Genomic DNA, 18,367 nt, shown 5'->3' with positions numbered 1-18,367 from the left:
AAAGTTGGCAATTCACATTCATTTCTATTTTTTTTTTTAATTTTAATTTTAAAATTGAACTGCTTTGTGGAATCTAAATGTTTGGAAATAATCAGTTATCTAAATAACTTTCTCACACTTTGCCTGGAGATTTAATAGGAGTTCATTCATGATAAAATAGTTTATACTCTCCTCCATCCCCATCTCTATCCCTTCATTTCCCCATTTATGATGCAGTCTGTTTCTGAAAAATGAAAATATGGATCAGAGTGGTTCTGAAAAAGTTATTCAGTAAAGCACCATGCTTAATATTCTTTAATTCATCCTTTTCCAGGTCTTTTTTTCCCTTAAGAGACCGTGATTGGGGCTGGGGCTGGGGCTCAGTGGTATGTGTGCCTGGCATGTGTAAGGCACTGGGTTCCATCATCAGCACAATGTAAAAATAACTAAATAAAGGCCCATCAACAAATAAAAAGATCTATTGAAAAACAGACCATTGCTTAATAACTTAAGGAACATGGCTTAAGAAATGTTTCATATTCAAAAGAATTTATTAGACTTACAGTTGGTTGAGAACTTATTACATTTCAGGTACCGTTTATGATAATATGTAAATTCTAGATTATGATTTCCAACCTAATTTAATGCACTTGTGTCAATTTCTTTGAAGTATTTGCAAAATTGAAACCTTGGTACTTAATGGGTGAGCAACATGATATTTTGACATACCTAAACATAGTGAAACCGTTACTAAAATATATGTAGTGGAAGTGATTTTATAGAGCATATGCTTTGTAGGTGATTTCTATGACTTGAAGTCCCAGATTCCTTTTTTTCTTTCTGCACAGCGTATGTAGAACTTAGACTATATTTGCTGAGTGAATGACTTGTCAATTTATGAAAGAAGATTCTATCAGCCTAAACTGGAAAGTAAGAAGATAAATTATAAACCAAATGACTGTGCCTTATGTTGTTGTCTTCCCCTGCCCCTGTGAAACTGTCACCTTGTATTGTTGTGTCTGTTCCCTCAGGGATTGCACCCAAGGGCTCATAATTGCTAAGCAAGTAAAGTTTAAGTTTTATACAAGGTTAATTATACAGATTTACACTGTTTGAAATATTCAGCTTTTCAACTATTAACGCCTTGGTTTTTCACATTCTCCATCATTTCGTTCCTTCATTCCAGGACATGACTGAACACTGACATTATCAGGGACTCCCACACACAAGGGTATCATCAGTGAACCTTCTTTAGCTCACTGTGTAGTGAGGCAGAAAATCAGGTCACAGGACAAAGCATTATTTGATGTGAGCTCACTGATGTGATGAACAAGAAACCAAATTTTCTAAGAACAAAGAAGAACTAAACTACAAGAATTAGAAAAAAGGTTAACCTCATACAAAAAAATGTAGCCAGAAAAGATTTAACTATATAGTGTTTTAGCTTACACTAAAGTAGTAGGAAGTAGAGTAACCCAGTTGCACAGATTTAAAATGGTAAATGATCCCCCAAGTATCAGTCTTTAGCTCTAGGTGTGGCACAGTAGTTTGGTTTATTTATTTATTTATATGTGGTGCTGAGAATCGAACCCAGAGCCTCACACATGCTAGGCAAGCGCTCTGCAAGTGCTCTGCCACTGAACTACAACTCCAGCCCCTCTTCTCTTGTTTTTAACTGAGTAGATTGCTACACGAATGAGAGACATGACTTCCTTGCTTTTTGAAGGAGAGTTGGGTAAGTCAGTTGTGCTCTAGAAACGGGTCTTTACTGAGTCTGCGAAGGTAATGGTGGAACTGGGAGCAGAACTCAGAAGTTGTGTTGTCTTTATTTTGGAGTTTGAAAGAATTCCCCACGCAAAGACACTTCGCCGGGAGAATTCCAATTTTATTGCAAAAGGCTGTGTGCTTATATAGATCTGAGGGGAGATGGCAGGGCTTAGATAAATGGCGGGCCACCTGTTTATTGGCAAGTTCTTCCAGATATCAGCTCCGGAGCCCAGGAATTAGTTCTTATTGGGCTAAGGTTCCCCGCCAGCAAGAGTTCACACGGGTGGAACTTTTCGGGCCACTGCAGAAAAGGGGAAGGTAGGAAGAGGAGGTCGTTAGGCGCCATGTTGGGGTTTTTCTCTGGGGTGTGGCTGCCATTTATACTTTTCCCAGCAGAGTTCATTTGATGCTCTTGAGGAAGTACAACTTGGCTTAAAACAGGGTGATAGGGATTATGGAGCCAGTCTCAAGAAAAATCGAGAGTCCTAGGCTGGGGCTGGGGCTCAGGGGTAGAGCTTGCCTTGTATATGTGAGGCACTGGGTTCAATCCTCAGCACCACATAAAAATAAAATAAAACAAAGGCATGCTGTCCATCTACAACTACCAAAACAAAAAACAAAACAACCCCCTCCACACACATACACACAGGGTCCTTAACTTAGAAATGTAACTTGACATGGAATTAAGGGGTGATGCCTATTGGATAGGATGTGATGTGTTTAAAACTTAATAGTAGAGTGCCTTTTGACATATTGTATACAAAATGGAGCACGACTTCTCATGCCTCTGGCTGTATATGGTGCAGATTCACTCCAGTCATGTAATCATACATGTATATAGGGTAATGCTGTCTGTTTCATTCTACCCTTCTTCCATCCCCACACCCCCACCCCTCCCTTCACTCCCCTTTACAGAAATCAGCCTCATTCTTCCCTATCCTCCCACCCCACTATGAAACAGTATCTGCTTATCAGAGAAAACATTTGACTTTTGGCTTTTGGGGATTGGCTTGTTTCACTTAACATGATATTCTCTAGTTCCATCCATTTACCTTCAAATGCCATAATTTTATTCTTCTTTAAGGCTGAGTAATATTCCATTGTGTGTATGTACCACATTTTCTATATCCATTCATCTGTTGAAGGGCATTTAGGTTGGCTCCATAGTTTAGCTATTGTGAATTGAGCTGCTGTAAACATTAATGTGGCTGTGTCACTGTAGTATGCTGATTTTAAGTCCTTTGGATATAAATTGAGAAGTGGGATAGCTGGGTCAAATGGTGGATCCTTTCCAAGTTTTTCTGAGGTATCTCCATCCTGCTTTTCATAGTGGTTGCATCAGTTTGCAGTCCCACCAGCAACGTATGAGTGTACCTTTTCCCCACATCCTTGCCAACACTTATTATTGCTTGTATTCTTGGCAGTTGCCATTCTGACTGGAGTGAGATGAAATCTTAGAGTAGGTTTGATTTGCATTTCTCTAATTGCTAGAGATGATGAGCCTTGTTTCATCTTTGTTGATTGATTGTGTTTCTTCTTCTCTGAAATGTCTGTTCACTTCCTTAGTACACTTATTGATTGTGTGTGTGTGTATTTTGAGTTCTTTATGTGTCTTGGAGATTAATCAGTGCTGTGTCTGAGGTGTGTGTGGTAAACAGTTTTTCCCATTTTGTAGGCTCTCTCATCATGTTATTGATTGTTTCCTTTGCTGAGAAGAAGCTTTTTAGTTTAAGTTCATCCCATTTATTGATTCTTGATTTTACTTCTTGTGCTTTAGGAGTCTTGTTAAGAAAGTCAGGTCCTAAGCCAACATGAAAATTTGGGCCTACTTTTTTTCTATTAGGCACAGGATCTCTATTCTCATGTCTTTGATCAACTTTGAGTTGATTTTTGTGCGGGGTGAGAGAGAGAGGTTTAATTTCATTTTGCTACATGTAGATTTCCAGTTTTCCCAGCACCATTTGTTGAATAGGCTATCTTTTCTCCAGTGTGTGTTTTTGGCACCTATGAGATAACCGTATTTGTGTAGGTTTGTCTCTGTCTCTTCTGTTTTATACCATTGGTCTATATGTCTATTTTGGTACTAATACTGTGCCTAGTAATATTCCATTGTGTGTATGTACCACATTTTCTTTATCCATTCATCTCTTGAAGGGCATCATTCTGCCTATCCAAGAGCATGGGAGATCTTTCCATCATCTCTTTTTCAATTTCTTTTCTAGTGTTCTGTTTTCATTGTAGGTCTTTCACCTCTTGTTACATTGATCCCCAAGTATATTATTTTATTTTTTTGAGGCTATTGTGAATGAGGTGATTTTCCTAATTTCTCTTGGATTAATTGCTTATGTTTAGAAATACATTTGATTTATGGGTATTGATTTTATATCCTGTTACTTTGCTGAATTCATTTATCTAAAAGTTTTCTGGTGGAATTTTTTGGATCTTCTAAATATAGAATTGTGTCATTAGCAATAGTGATAGTTTGAGTTCTTTTTTTTTTCCTGTGTGTATCCCTTTAATTTCTTTCATCTTTCATCTATCTGTCTGATATTGAATAGAAGTGATGAAAGAGGGCATCCCTGTCATTTTCCAGTTTTTAGAGTGACTGCTTTCAATTTTTCTCCATTTAGAATGATGCTGGCCACCGTGTCCACGGTGTAGGAATGCGCTCAGGTCCTCCCCGTCTTGTCCAGGGGTCTGTCCTTATCACCTGACCCCTGATGGGCTCCCACACATCTGGATGGATGTGGCTGGTCTGCTCTTGAGAATTCTGAGTCAGGTATTGGACTTGATTTCTTTAGGTGAGGGGACAAGAAGGGGTCTGGTTGGGCTGATGAAAGGGAAACCTCCGTGTCCAGTACCCAGTGACCCTGTCTGAGACTCCAGAGGAAAGTGCTGCTTGGAGAATAGCAAGTCCTGGTGGTGACGTCCTGGACACCCAGTGTGGCCGCGCGGGGACGTGGAGAACAGGGGTGGAGAAGAGAAGCCTGGGATTGGAGAACAAGGTTCTGATCCAGTTCAACTCTCTTTGCCCGTTTGTTTTTTTCACCACAGAAATGGCCTCCACCTTCAACCCCCGGGAATGCCGACTGTCCAAAGAAGAAGGGCAAAGCTCCATGGCTTCTTCCTGCGAATCGAGAAGGACATGGACGGCCACCTGGTCCGCGTGGTTGAGAAGGGTAGCCCAGCAGAGAAGGCCGGTCTCCTGGACGGAGACAGAGTTCTTAGGATCAATGGCACCTTTGTGGACAAGAAGGAGCATGTGCAGGTGGGTGAGGCGGGTTCTCAGGGTCTCTCCAGCCGCCACAGCTCTGCAGGGTGTGATTCGGGCCAGCAGGACTTGGTTCTTCCCCGGCAGCCGCTGGCAAGGAGGTATCAGTGATGTTGGCCCCCAAGTCCCCTAGTAACCCACACTGTGCCCAGTGGGCATTTCTCCCTGGGAAGCCGGCCCTCGAGGAGCTGTCTGGTGCCAGAGCCCAGCTGGTCTGCCGGGGGCCGGCGGGCGGGGAGCCATGGAAGGGCTACGGATGTGCCAGCCCCTCCTCTTCCCAGGTGGTGGATCTGGTCAGGAAGAGCGGGAATGCCGTGACTTTACTGGTTCTGGACGGAGAGTCCTACGAGAAAGCCATCAAAAAACGGGTGGACTTGCAAGAGCTGGGCCGGAGCCCGGAGGAGCGGGGCTCAGACGCCGCGACCCTGGCCCCTGTGGTGAGCGGGACAGCGGGGCTGTGCGCCCGGCCGCGGCTCTGCTACCTGGTGAAGGAGGGCAGCAGCTACGGCTTCTCCCTGAAGACTGTCCAAGGTGAGCTCACGGCAGGACACGGAGAGCCCCTTCCAGCAGGTTCTCTGTTGGCCGATGACTCTTCCCATTTGACTGTCTCTTCAGTGGTCCCCGAGGTCCCCCTGGCTCTGTTGTGCAGCGAGGGTCATCACGCGGACATCACTAGGGCTGGTGGGGGCCCTGCACTCTGGTTCCCCACCACTGGCCAGCTTGACGGCCCTTTGAGGCCAGAGGGTGGTGGGCTGATGCTGCTTTGTTATCCTCCAGCGTCTGGGGGTGGAGGTGGAGGGAGGCAGGACAGGAGGGCCTTCCCACAACCGCCTGTCGGGGAGCTGTGGGCAGCAGGGCCGGGGCGGTCATTATTCAGCAAATTCTGGAGCAGGTGTCAATGCCCTACATGGTGACTGTGGCAGAGGGCCTGGGGTAGGCAGATCCTGTCCGCGGCTCCGCCCCCACTGTTCTGAGGTGTGTCCCTGATGCTGGCCACATCCCTGAGAAGCCCTGGCCCTCAGGGAGCATGCAGATGCTATCTCCGTCATTTCAGAGGTGCGGACTGACCAGTACCCGGAGGGGAAGATGTTTTCATAGAAACGCAGAGGTATATAAAGGTACCAGGAGAAATGTCAAGTGCCTCGGGACACGCGGTTCCAGTTTTCCTGATATTCATACAGTCACCTAAAGCGACTCTTTGCCTTCATGGAAATATTAGTAGCTCTTAACATTTTTATTTTTAATTTTTTATTGTTTTAATTATAAGTGACAGAATGTGTTTTGACATTATACGTGCATGAAGCATAATTCCTGTTCTTGTGGTTGTACACGACGTGGTGTGACACGGGTCGTGTATTCCCATGTTAACACAGGAAAGTTGTGTGTGACTCATTTCACTGTCTTTCCTCTTCCCATGTCCCCTCCCTTCCCTTCATTCCCCTCTGTCTAATCCCGTGAACTTCTATCCCTCAATATTGTGAGTTAGCATCCACCTAACAGAGAGCATATTGACCTTTGATTTGGGGGGCTGGCTGATTTCACTTAGCACGACAGTCTCCAGTTCCATCCATTTACTGGCAAATGCCATCACCTCATTCTTCTTGACGGCGGAGTGAATTCCACTGTGCATATACACACCACACTTTCTTTATCCATTCATCTGTTGAAGGACACCCAGGCTGGTTCCCTAGCTTAGCTGTTGTGAATTGAGCTGCTGAAAACCTTGATGTGCCTCTGTCCCTGTAGTGTGCTTCTTTTAAGCCCTCTGGGTATACACCAAGGAGTAGGATAATTAGGTCAAACGTTGGTTCCATTCCAAGTTTTCTGAGGAATCTCCATCCTGCTTTCCAGAGTGGTTGCACCCATTTGCAGTCCCACCAGCAATGTAGGAGTGTGCCTTTCCCCCCATCCTCGCCACCATTTGTAGTGACCTGTATTCTTGGTAATCGTGAGTGGAGTGAGAGGGTCTCATGCCATGTTAATTGTGAGATCTCAGTACCTTGGAAGGACTGACGCTTGTTAACTGGTACCCCACTCGCCCCATGCAAACGCACTACGCTTTCCCTCCCTCCACTGGTAGGTGATGGTGGTGATAGTGCCACTCACAGAGGAGGAGACGGAGCAGATGCCTCCTCATTCCACAAATGCCAAGAGAGGGACGCAATGATGAAGCATTTTCTGGTTCTAGGGGCCATTGCTACCTGAGACTTCGTCGGGCTCAGATTTCTGTTAAAATGAACAGATACCTGCTAAGTGTGACCATGTCCACCTTAGTGCTGGGAGCCGTGACGGATTCTAGGTCAGCCCCTGAGGGTCACGTGAGCGAGCTCTGAAGTTGGAAGCTCTGCTGTCGCGTCCCTGGGAGGAGAGCCTTTTCCAGGAGACCCCAGCTTCTCTGTGCGACGGGTTCCTGCCCCGCTCTCTTCCAGGTAAAAAGGGAGTGTACGTGACTGATCTCACACCCCAGGGTGTGGCCATGAGAGCCGGTGTCCTGGCTGACGACCACCTGATTGAAGTAAATGGAGAGAACGTGGAGGTGGCTGGCCACGAGGAGGTGGTGGAGAAGGTAGACCCAGGGCGTCTGTCCCTCCCTCTCACTGGAAGGGGTGGCAGGCGGGTGGCGGGTAGGCTTCTGAGAGATGGACCCTGGGGTGGAGAGACTCGCCCGGGGCTCAGCAGGGCTACTGCAGGGCTTTGGAACTGGAACCTCAGCTGGGCTCTCACCTAGAGTCTGAAGAACCCTGCAGCTTCTGTCTGGGATCCGGTTTGCACAGTTCTCCTCCTCACACACTTTCACTTCCTGTGCTGGTCACCTGTGGTCACCTGAAGTGATTAAATAGAAAATTCCAGAAAAGCAGTGCCTATGTTTTAAATAACTTTTGTTACTTGTTAATCACTGTGCTTAATTTATAAACCAGACTTTATCATAAGTGTGTGAGTGCAGGAAAAAACAGAGAATCTATCAGGTTCAGGACCATCTGCTATTTCCAGATGGTGGTCATGTGACTAAGGGACAGGTAGTGTGGACAGTGTGCACGGTGTGGATATGGTGGACAAGGGATGATTCCTGTCCTGGGCAGGTGCGGGGTGATGGCAGGGGACCCCATCTTCGAAGGTCATGCCATCCAGAACCTAGGAAATACTCCTGGGGTCTCCGTTCAGGGTTTCTGGCCTGCAGTTGACTGTGGGTAACAAACCCCAGGAGAGTGAAGCTACGGAGGGGGACGCTGTAAGTGTCCAGGACCCATGGGGACAGGGGTCTCCTCTGAGGTCACCTGGACTCTTGAGCTGGACCGGCCTCCTCTCCTCTTGGTGAATGGCCTTCCAGGTGGACTCTGCTTTCTTTCTTTTCCAAACTCCTGTGCGGGCCTTCCCCCTCCTGCCTTTGTGGGTTTTGTGGGTCTGGTGGACGCGTGTTGGTGAAGTCCTCCTTGATGAAGGAGGAACGACCCTAGAGGTGGAGAGAGGACAAAGCGGGCGCAGCATCCCCGCCAGCGGAGGCTGGAGTGGCCACTCCGTGGGCTGTGGAGACTGCCCCCAGAGGAGCCTCTTCCTCCCAGCCTTGTTCTTGGGGACTGACGCTGGCTTCCTGTGTGTGCGGTAGGTGAGGAAGTCGGGGAGCCGTGTCGTGTTCCTGCTTGTGGACAGAGAGACTGACAAACGGCACCGTGAGCAGAAGACACCATTCAAGAGGGAGGCGGCCAGTTTGGAACTCCTGCCTCGTCAGCCCCGACTGGTGGAGATGAAGAGGGGCAGCCACGGCTACGGGTTCTATCTGAAGGCAAGCCCGGAGCGGAAAGGCGAGTCACCAGGAGCAGGGCCCCGCAGTGTGACCGACTGACCGTCCCAGTCCAGCCTAGAGGCCCACCAGGTCTAGGTCGGAAACGGCCAAGAACAGGAGGCGTAGCTAGGTCAGCTTCTGGGTCACCCGGGAGGCCAACGTTGGGATCCCAAAGTGGGCAGAAGTGAGTTTTGATTTGAATGTACCATATTTGAAGGATCTAGGAGAGAGCTGCCGAGTACCTCCAAAAAGCTCTCTGGGAAGGAGGAACGGGAACTTGTTAAAACTAGTGTGAGGGACAGAAAGAGTGAGATCCGGCGGGGTCTGCTCCTTCCCTAGGTGCACACGCTGCGCTCTTCAGACCCAGCGCGGTTGCCAGGGGCCTGACTCTCAGGGCTCAACTTGGTGTAAGATTCACGGGTCCCAGCACCCCCTCTGACTTCCTCTTCAGCCTGCTCCTCTGCCGAGATCGGGGGCCAGTCTTGTATTAACATGACCTTTAACCCTTGAGCCCTTTCCTTGCTAAGGGCTGGGTTTGTTCCCCCGGTGTCCTAAGCAGGAAAAGAACCCAGACAGGGTGCTCACAGGCCTCTCGGATGCAGAGGGAGGGACACTAGTTGTACTCCGCACAACTTTTATTTCATCCGAGTCTTTTTTTTTAAATTTATTCTTTAGTTCATCAGGGCTTTGAACTCCCAGTTTTTGTTTTAGGGGCTTTTCTGATAATTTTATCTTTTTGTGGGGGGAGGATAGGTCAGATCATCAAGGACATAGATTCCGGAAGTCCAGCAGAGGCAGCTGGCTTGAAGACCAATGACCTGGTAGTTGCTGTCAACAGGGAGTCTGTGGAAAACCTGGATCATGACAGTGTGGTGGAAATGATTAAAAAGGGCGGACACCAGACTTCACTGCTGGTGGTCGACAAGGAGACGGAGAGCATTTACAGACTGGTGAGCAACACAGGCCCGTCTCCATGAGTCAGGGTTGGGCCACCACCCCTGCTCTCAAACGCTGGGCTGCTACTATTCCTCCAAACTGGAAGGAGGTGATGAGCATCGCTGAGCTGAACTGAGGCTCAAATTGGTACTGATATGAAAATGCTTGGGGAATACTGAAGGGTTCTAAGTTCTTGGACCGAAGATCTTGAAAGAATTTATGAATACACTACAGAACGACTCTTGCCAACCAAGATGATCTATGGAGAACATAAGCCTGGAGAGAGAGAGAGAGAGAGAGAGAGAGAGAGAGAGAGAGAGACCTCCCCTAACTTCCCCAAACAGAAAATAATTGAATTTTAAGTTCCATCGATCTTATGTAAAAGCCCAGAAAAGATTATCAAACAGTTTGGAACAGATTTAGCAGGACCAAGTTGTACCAAATTAATCTTACTTCTCCTTTAACAACTATCATTCTAACAGTTACTGTTTGCATGTTTTAAAACACATTTATTTTATCAAAAGAATTAGGGTTGAGGCTAATTTAATAGAAATCTGGGGGCTTAAGTACCATCTGCTTTGCTAGGGGTTGGTCATAAAGATGAATAAGAAAAATGGTTCTTGTTCTTACATGATAGACAGTAGAAACGCCTAAGGGCACATAAACGGTACAGGAGGAGGAATAGAATGGAGATGATATTTTTACATAGGAGGACACTGAAGCTGAGAGGAAGTGACTTGCTATAGTCACCCAGCTAGGACTGAAGCCAGTAATCCACTCCAAGTTCTTGGTCTCTCGATTCATTTTATCACCCTCCTCCTTGACACATAGATGAAGTATTTCAAGATGTTTTTGTCAACAAGATCAAATAATAGACTGAATGACAGATGTCAGTGGGTTTTTAGTTGAACAACTGTACCCAAAGAATACTCGATCCTGGAACAATGTCGCTGTGGACAGAAGTTTCCAGTGGCAGGCTGCTTGTTCCTACCCTTTTATTAAATCTGGAGTGAAACAAAGAGAACCCATAAAGGACATAGAGCAGTGATGGATGATGAATATGGTGTGAATACGAGACGATGAGATCTGCTTTAGTGACGCTCCAAAAAGCTGCCCCCTCCCAAAAAAGGTGGTTACATGCAAGTGCTTGTCTGGCTTGCATGAGGTCCTGTCGATGCCTGGTGCTGCGGAAACACCCCCACCACAAAGTTACGGACGTGGCTTCTGGAGGTAGCTACCTCCTTGTGCTGGCATAAGACCACCCTGGAACTACTAGTACCCTGGACAAGTTACCTTCTTCAGGCCTCAGTCTCCTTAGTTAGAAGGTGGGGTAGTTACTGCGAAGGGCTGTCACAGGGTCGAGTGAGTTGATATTTAGGATAAGTCCATATTATGTGCAGTTCTGAGGAGAACCCTACCCTGGGCCAGTTGGTAATTAGGGGAGAGACTCTGGAAGCCACCGCCTTGTGACTAAGGCTGAAGTCAGCCGACCACTCACTGTTCTAGGGATCCTGCCGTCTGGTCCTTTCTGACTCTTCTTAACCTTTCAGAACGATCATAGAATGCTTAAATGTTACTTTATTCTTCTTTGGTTCATATAAAAAAGAACTCTGCTCTAAAAAGGTGGCGGCCCAGCTCTCCAAAGTAAGCTGAGAGGTTGAGGCAGGTGGTGGGTCTTCTGAGAGGTAATGGTGAATAGGTGAAAACCTATTCAGTTCCTGGCACATACTAGATAACCAAAGACTCAAAGAATAATGAATGAAACTAAGTGTTAAAGGTCCCTGTCATTTGCCCAGAGATGGACTGCTCCTGGGAGAGTTGATCTGCTTGTTCATGTTGCGCTCCTGGAGATATTTTCGTATATGATGAGGCACTCTGATAAAGAGTCTCTGGTGTGGAACATTTGCAAATTTGCAAATGTGTCACTGATAGGTCTAGGGTTGTTGAATTGGGGATGAGGAGGTTCTGTGCTGGTACCTCTCAGGAAGGAGGTGCGGTTTTGTGGTTAGTAAGACAGATGAGAAACCAGAGGACCAAACATCTGATTTTAGCCAGAAGGCTCCAGTGCGACTGGGGTGGAGCACACACTGTGCTCGCCTTCCGTTGGCTCACTTCCTGTCCATTGCCTAACAAACGTCCTGGGCCTTTGCAGGCAGCAAGGTAACTTCTGATCCAGGTTAGACCACACCCACATCAGCCTTCCTAAAACACCAGCTGATGAAGCTCTTAGTTCTATTAAACAATGTCCGTTTCCTGTCCTGTGCTTCTGTGTCCAAGACCAACATTGCTTTCTTCACATGTGCGGTCTGGTAGTTGAGATGGATCACAAGTATTTAAGGATGGCAGGGAGTACCGGGCACGGTGGCACATGTCTGTAATCCCAGGGGCTCAGGAGGCTGAGGCAGGAGGGTCGCCAGTTCAAAGCCAGTAAATTAGTGAGGTCCTGAGCAATTCAGCGAGACCCAGCTCTAAATACACTTAAAAAAAAAGGCTAGCTGTGGCTCAGCGGTTAAGAGTGCCTTGGTTGAATCCTGGGTGGGAGTGTGGCATAACAGGAGTGCCCGCGAGCAGTCAGAACCATGACAGTAAAACCCACACATCAGAACCCGGCACCCAGGAGGGCGGCACATGGCAAGGGGTGGAGAGGGACTGCTGTCCATCATGTGACACCTTCCCCGGTTGTCACCTTGCGCACAGGGTCTTCTGGCGTCTGAGTCGCCAGTGTGCTGTGTTTTACTGTAACGTGTCTGAGGAGCTCTGATGACCATCTTACTGAAGGTGACTGGCTCAGTATCATGGTGTCAAGAGAAACCAGAAATTCTTTTTTTTTTTTTTTGGTGGTGCTGGACAGCAAATCCAGGGCGCTGTGCATGCTAGGCAAGTGTCCACCACTAAACTGCCCCAGGTACTAGCAACGGTCATCCTTTTGGCTTCTTGTACAGAATTCTATCCTGCTTTTAGTTCATATTTATACACGTCTGCGTATGTTCATATAATTCCACAACTGTGCTCAACCTTCTTTTATACTTTTCCTGGCTTGGGTACTAGAAGAATTTTATAGCCTGTAATTAGTTGGATCCAGAAGAGGAGTGGTACATGTATGGTACCTTATAAATAAAACAAGCACATTTACTGATGAGTAAGTATTCATAACTTAACTATTTTTTCTCTATTTTCAAAAGGCTCATTTTTCTCCATTTTTCTACTATCAAAGTCAAGAAATACCTAATGGTTCTATCAAAGAGGCTCCAGCTTCTATCCCTGTTCCTCTGGAAGTCTCAAGTCCAGATACTACTGAGGAAGTAGCAGATCACAAGCCTAAACTCTGCAGACTGATGAAAGATGAAAATGGCTATGATTTTCACTTAAATGCAATTCAGGGTCAGCCAGGCTTGTTCATCAAACAGGTAATCTGATTCCAGCGTCCAGTTAACAGTGTTACAATTGGAAGAGTCTTAGCTTCTTCCACCCAATTGGTGGCTTAATAAAAAGGTGACACTTCTAGATGCAGTGGCTCACTGCATCCTCCAGGCAGGAGGATGGCAAGTTCAAAGGCAGCCTCAGCAACTTAGCCAGGCCCTAAGCAACTCAGTGAGACCCTGTATCAAAATAAATAAAAATGGCTAGGGATGTGGCTCAGTGGTTAAGCACCCCTGGGTTCAATCTCTGGGCCCCTCCCCCACTCCCAAAAACAAAGGAAAAAAAATGGTACACTGCAGACTTTTATCTCACCGGGGCTCAGTACTTTCACAGTCCTGCACCCTTTGAGTAAGTCATACCAGAAGCTCACGTCTGTGCCAACTTGTGTCCCACCTACCTGTCTCCATCAGTGAGCTCACCTGCCTGTTGCACTGTCAGCCCTGTGCACCTGGCAGAGTGCCTTCCCCCACAGGACTGATCATCATCATCTTGTGGTCCCCAGCTGGGAGGGGGGTCCCTAGGGGGACCTACGGCACCCACAGCCTTCAGAACAGAAAGCGCGATTTTCGTCCAGCTGGTCACACTGCTCATCTGAGTGTGGAAGTCGTAGCTTCCAGAAGTGGAAAGGCATTAAAGAACTGGAGAGGTGACACGGCTAAGTGCCCCTCTTCCCGCTTACAATGGATAACTCGGAACTTGTGCTCACAGGTGCAGGAGGGCGGCCCTGCTGCTGAGGCTGGGCTGGAGGACGGGGACATCGTCATCGAGGTGAATGGGCTGAATGTGCTGGAGGAGCCCCATGAGAAGGTGGTGGACAGGATCCAGGGCAGTGGGAAGAACGTCACGCTCCTGGTCTGTGGAAAGAAGGCCTATGCTTACTTCCAGGCCAACAAAGTCCCTGTTGTGTCCTCCATGGCTGACCCACTGGCTGCCGATTCCACAGAAGAACCAGGGGCAGCGTCAGAGCACGACCCGCCCGTGGCCAAAGAACGAGTGAGTGACGCTAAGCTTCCCTTTTGTCCCTTACAGCCCCTAACAGGTCACCTGGTGTCTGTTCCTACTGTTTCTTCGTGTTGGAAGACCTGGTGAAGAGCAAAGAGACCGTGGAAGGGAGGTGTGCAGGGCAAGCTCCCATTTCCACAGCGCGCCCGGCTTCAGGACCACAGGGGGGCACAGGACAGGAAGACTTTCCGCTAGATTCTGTTCTGTCACTTGTGGTCCTGGGTAGATGGATTCACCTGCTTGGTCCCCAGTTTCCTACCTATTAGAAAGGGATAATTTCTAGAACTGTCTCAGAATTATACTCAGGTCTTGAAGTGCTTTAACCAGTATCTGCTCACAGTAAACACAAAAATGATGTTGGGGACAGTTTGAGAAAATAATTGGCAGGTGTTATTGTTTTATTACTAGGAAAGACTAAGCATCATTCTGTTTACACCTGGATTAGGTAAATTCATTAAAATATTTTTTACTTGTAGATGGACAAAACTTTATTATTTTTTTAATGTGGTGCTGAGGACCAAACCCAGTGCCTCCCACGTGCCAGGCAGGAGCTCTGCCCCTGAGCCCACCTCCGCCCTTCATTCTCCTCTCCTAAGTATCTGAGGTCCAAGAGCACATCGAGGGTCCAGGTTCGTCGAGACACTGTGGCAAGGCGAGGACTCCAGAGCTGAATGCACAAGGCCCGACTCCGCCTACTTCCCTCCACCCTCTCTCACTGGAGTGCGTGCTGCCACCCTATGAGGGGTCTGCAGATGTGGACCGGAGCCCCGGAGCCCCAGAACTGTCTTCTTGGTTGAGCTCAAGGCTGAAGAAGACCATCACTTGAAGATGGACAGCGATGACGGCACAGTTACGTTACAGTCACTTTAGGGGCTGGTGCAAAGGGCGCACTGCACAGTGTGGCAGGGCAGTGGATCGTGACGCCCTGTGGTGAAAGTGATGCTGGCCAACGGCCCCCCTTGAGGCCCTGAAATCCCCACCTGAGGTCTTCAGGTTGCAGTGTGGCTCCAGGCCTGGGCACATTAGTGGGCAGCACTTGGTAGCTGCGGAGCAGGATGCAGCGTCAGACGACGAAGGGGCAGGGTGAGACTCTTCAGTGTCCTGGAAAGCCATCTGCCCGGAGGTGGCAGCAAGCTTCCCCAGGAGAGAGGAAAACTTGCTGCATCTGTCGAAGACGACAGATGACGATTTTGATGAGGAAAAAGCGCCAGTGAAGACATCTGTACGCAACACTCTAGCCCCAACCCAACCACCAACACCAAGATCAAAAGGGTCGAGTCCTTCAAAAAACAGGAAGAACTCCTAAAACACCAAGGGCCTGGTTCTGCAGAAAACGCTAAGGCAGAAACCAGGGAGAACTCCTAAAACTCCAAGGGCCTGGTTCTGCAGAAGACGCTAAGGCAGAAACCAGGGAGAACTCCTAAAACTCCAAGGGCCTGGTTCTGCAGAAGACGCTAAGGCAGAAACCAGGGAGAACTCCTAAAACTCCAAGGGCCTGGTTCTGCAGAAGACGCTAAGGCAGAAATGCAAGCAAGCACAGGACAAAGGGCTGTCTCCCCACAGTGGAATCGGTAGGTGGAGAGATGCTCTGCGTGACCCACCAGAGGCCACTCAGGATCTCTGCAGCGCGGAAGCCTCTGAGTGAACAGTCTCCATCTTCAGGCCTGGGCTGGGGCTCAGTGGTAGAGAGCTGGCCTAGCATGTGTAAGGCACTGGGTTCGATTCTCACCACCACAGGTAAATAAAGGTCCATTGACAACCAAAAAAAAAAATTCTGTCTTGTTTCATTTCTGTTAACAGTTGGTATCCGGCTGTCCTTTTTATTATGCAAAGTGAGAGCTTTCCCTACTGTGTTTGGTAAATGTCCAGGTTTCATTGCCAAAAATGTGTTGTACAAAATCCTGTGGTTTTTTTTTTTTTTTTTTTTTTTTTTTTTTGGTACGGGGATTGAACTCAGGGCATTCGACCACTGAGCCACACCCCCCGTCCTATTTTGTATTTTATTTAGAGACAGGATCTCACTGAGTTGCTTAGGCCTCGCCATTGCTGAGGCTGGCTCTGAACTCGTGATCCTCCTGCCTCAGCCTCCGAGCCTCTAGGATCACAGGTGTGGGCCACTGTGCCTGGCAGTGCCTGTTTAGTTTTTAAAGATGGAACTCCACCTTTGCTTGGTTTTTAAGTGTTATGGGATGTTATGATAATTATTTATTAGTAATAGTGGTGGTCAGACATGGAAATGGTGGGAACACAAATATATATATGAAATAAACTCAGTACTTTAATAAAGTAAAAAAAAGATGAATTCAATATTTTTTTCTATTCTACTGATTGGTGAAATAAATAACAAATACTCATTTTAATGAACATAAAATAAACACTGACCTTATATTCTAGAAAGCTTAATAAGTATTCTAATTATCTTAACAATTCCTCTATAGGTGGTTAATTACAGTTCTATGCTAGTGTTATAGAAGAGAAAAATATACGACGTTAAGAAATTCGTTAATGTGTCAAATAGCAAGTTGGAAACAAAGCCAAGTGCAGGATTCAGATCACCTGTCTCCTAGAAGTGACTCTATTCCTGAGTTAAGCCCTGTGACTCTAGAATAAACCACCCCTCTCCTGACATTCACAATCTGTAAATCCCCTGTTGTCTTTGCACAGGCCCACAGTACAGCCTCGCACTCTTCTTCCAGTTCTGAAGATACAGAGATGTGATGCCGGAAATGACCCCTTTGGCAGACACTGCTCAGGGTCCAGAATCGACTTTCTCCACGAGCTGCCTCCACTGACTGTCTCCATTCCACCTGTGTGACCGTGTGCTGTTGTCATTTGCCTTAGGGGCTGCTCTTGCAGGTGGCTTATTTATGGTTCTTAGGAAGATGTAAGGCAGGAGTCACATCATTTTTAAGTGATCTCCTCCAGGCTTCAACTCAACTCCATTTCTCTAATGATTCTCTTACTCCTATAGGCTCCTTGAACACCAAAAAAAAAAAAAAAAAAAAAAAAAAAAACTCATAATCTATATATGTGAGAGTTGCTAAATAAAAATATCTAAGCAGATCTGATTAAAATCAGGCTTTTACAGAAATGCTGTGGTTGCTGGAATCAATACTATTAAAATGCCTTTTGACTATGCTTGAAACCTCCCTATTAGCTGGTGTAACCTTAGTAGTGCTTTTGTTTTGGACAAACTTTTTAAGCTTTGATCTTCTAAAACCATGATAATATAGAATAAGACTTTAATAATAAAAGTGATAACATTCATAATTGTCTTAAGATGCATTTGAGTATCCTAAACATTTTTTAGAGCTACCTTTAAAGAACTGGAGTCCTAGGATATGAAAGTGACTACTGCAGTTCCTTGTTTTACCTCACACCATGAGGGGCAAATAAAAGGAAGACATGGGATATATCATCCTGAATTCAATGTAGGGTACTGACTCTTCTTTTTTGGGAGTACCGGTGATTGATTCAGGGACACTCAACCACTGAGCCACATCCCCAGTTGTTTTTTTGTATTTTTTTTTAAAGAGAGAGTGAGAGAGGAGAGAGAGAGAGAGAGAGAGAGAGAGAATTTTTAATATTTATTTTTAGTTCTCGGCAGACACAACATCTTTGTTGGTATGTGGTGCTGAGGATCGAACCCGGGCCGCACGCATGTGAGGCGAGCGCGCTACCGCTTGAGCCACATCCCCAGCCCGTTTTTTTGTATTTTAGAGACCAGGTCTCACTGAGTTGCTTAGCACTTTGCTCAAAGTTGCTGAGGCTGGCTTTGAACTCATGATCCTCCTGCCTCAGCCTCTCAAGCCACAGGGATTACAGAGGCGAGCGCCACTGGTCCCGGCTCACTCTTACTATTAATTTTAAAAGAAATCAAGATAACAACATAGGGCTGGGGTTATAGCTCAGTGGTAGCGCACTCATCTGGCACGTGTGAGGCACTGAATTCGATCCTCAGCACCACATAATAAATAAATAAAGGTATCGTGTCCATCTACAACTAAAAAAGTATTAAAAAAATGGCAACATAACCTGAAGTCTCTCTTGGTAGAATCTCGTTCAGCTGTCTACTAATCTTTTCCCCAGAAAACAGATGAACTCTTGGTTATTTCAACAGGGCAGGGGCTGGGGGAGGAGGGAGGCATGCTAACTCACATGAGATTGCACAAAGGTAACACCAGCTGCGACTGATAAAGGGAATCTCAGGC

General features: G+C 46.8%; 1 pseudogene across 1 annotated transcript; it reads left to right on the top strand.

Annotated features, from left to right (window-relative positions):
• The first annotated feature begins 4,802 nt into the window (after positions 1 to 4,802).
• On the top strand, positions 4,803 to 17,338 carry LOC308640171 (Na(+)/H(+) exchange regulatory cofactor NHE-RF3-like; annotated as a pseudogene). The gene is made up of 8 exons (XR_014024402.1): positions 4,803 to 5,014; positions 5,299 to 5,548; positions 7,447 to 7,583; positions 8,622 to 8,817; positions 9,552 to 9,748; positions 12,917 to 13,141; positions 13,863 to 14,147; positions 16,821 to 17,338. The product of XR_014024402.1 is annotated as a Na(+)/H(+) exchange regulatory cofactor NHE-RF3-like (transcript).
• Positions 17,339 to 18,367: the final 1,029 nt, after the last annotated feature.

Source organism: Spermophilus citellus (assembly GCF_964194105.1).
Source record: "Spermophilus citellus genome assembly, contig: SCAFFOLD_298, whole genome shotgun sequence".
NCBI classification, from domain to species: Eukaryota; Metazoa; Chordata; class Mammalia; order Rodentia; family Sciuridae; genus Spermophilus; species Spermophilus citellus.
This window is presented reverse-complemented; position numbering and strand designations above follow the sequence as displayed.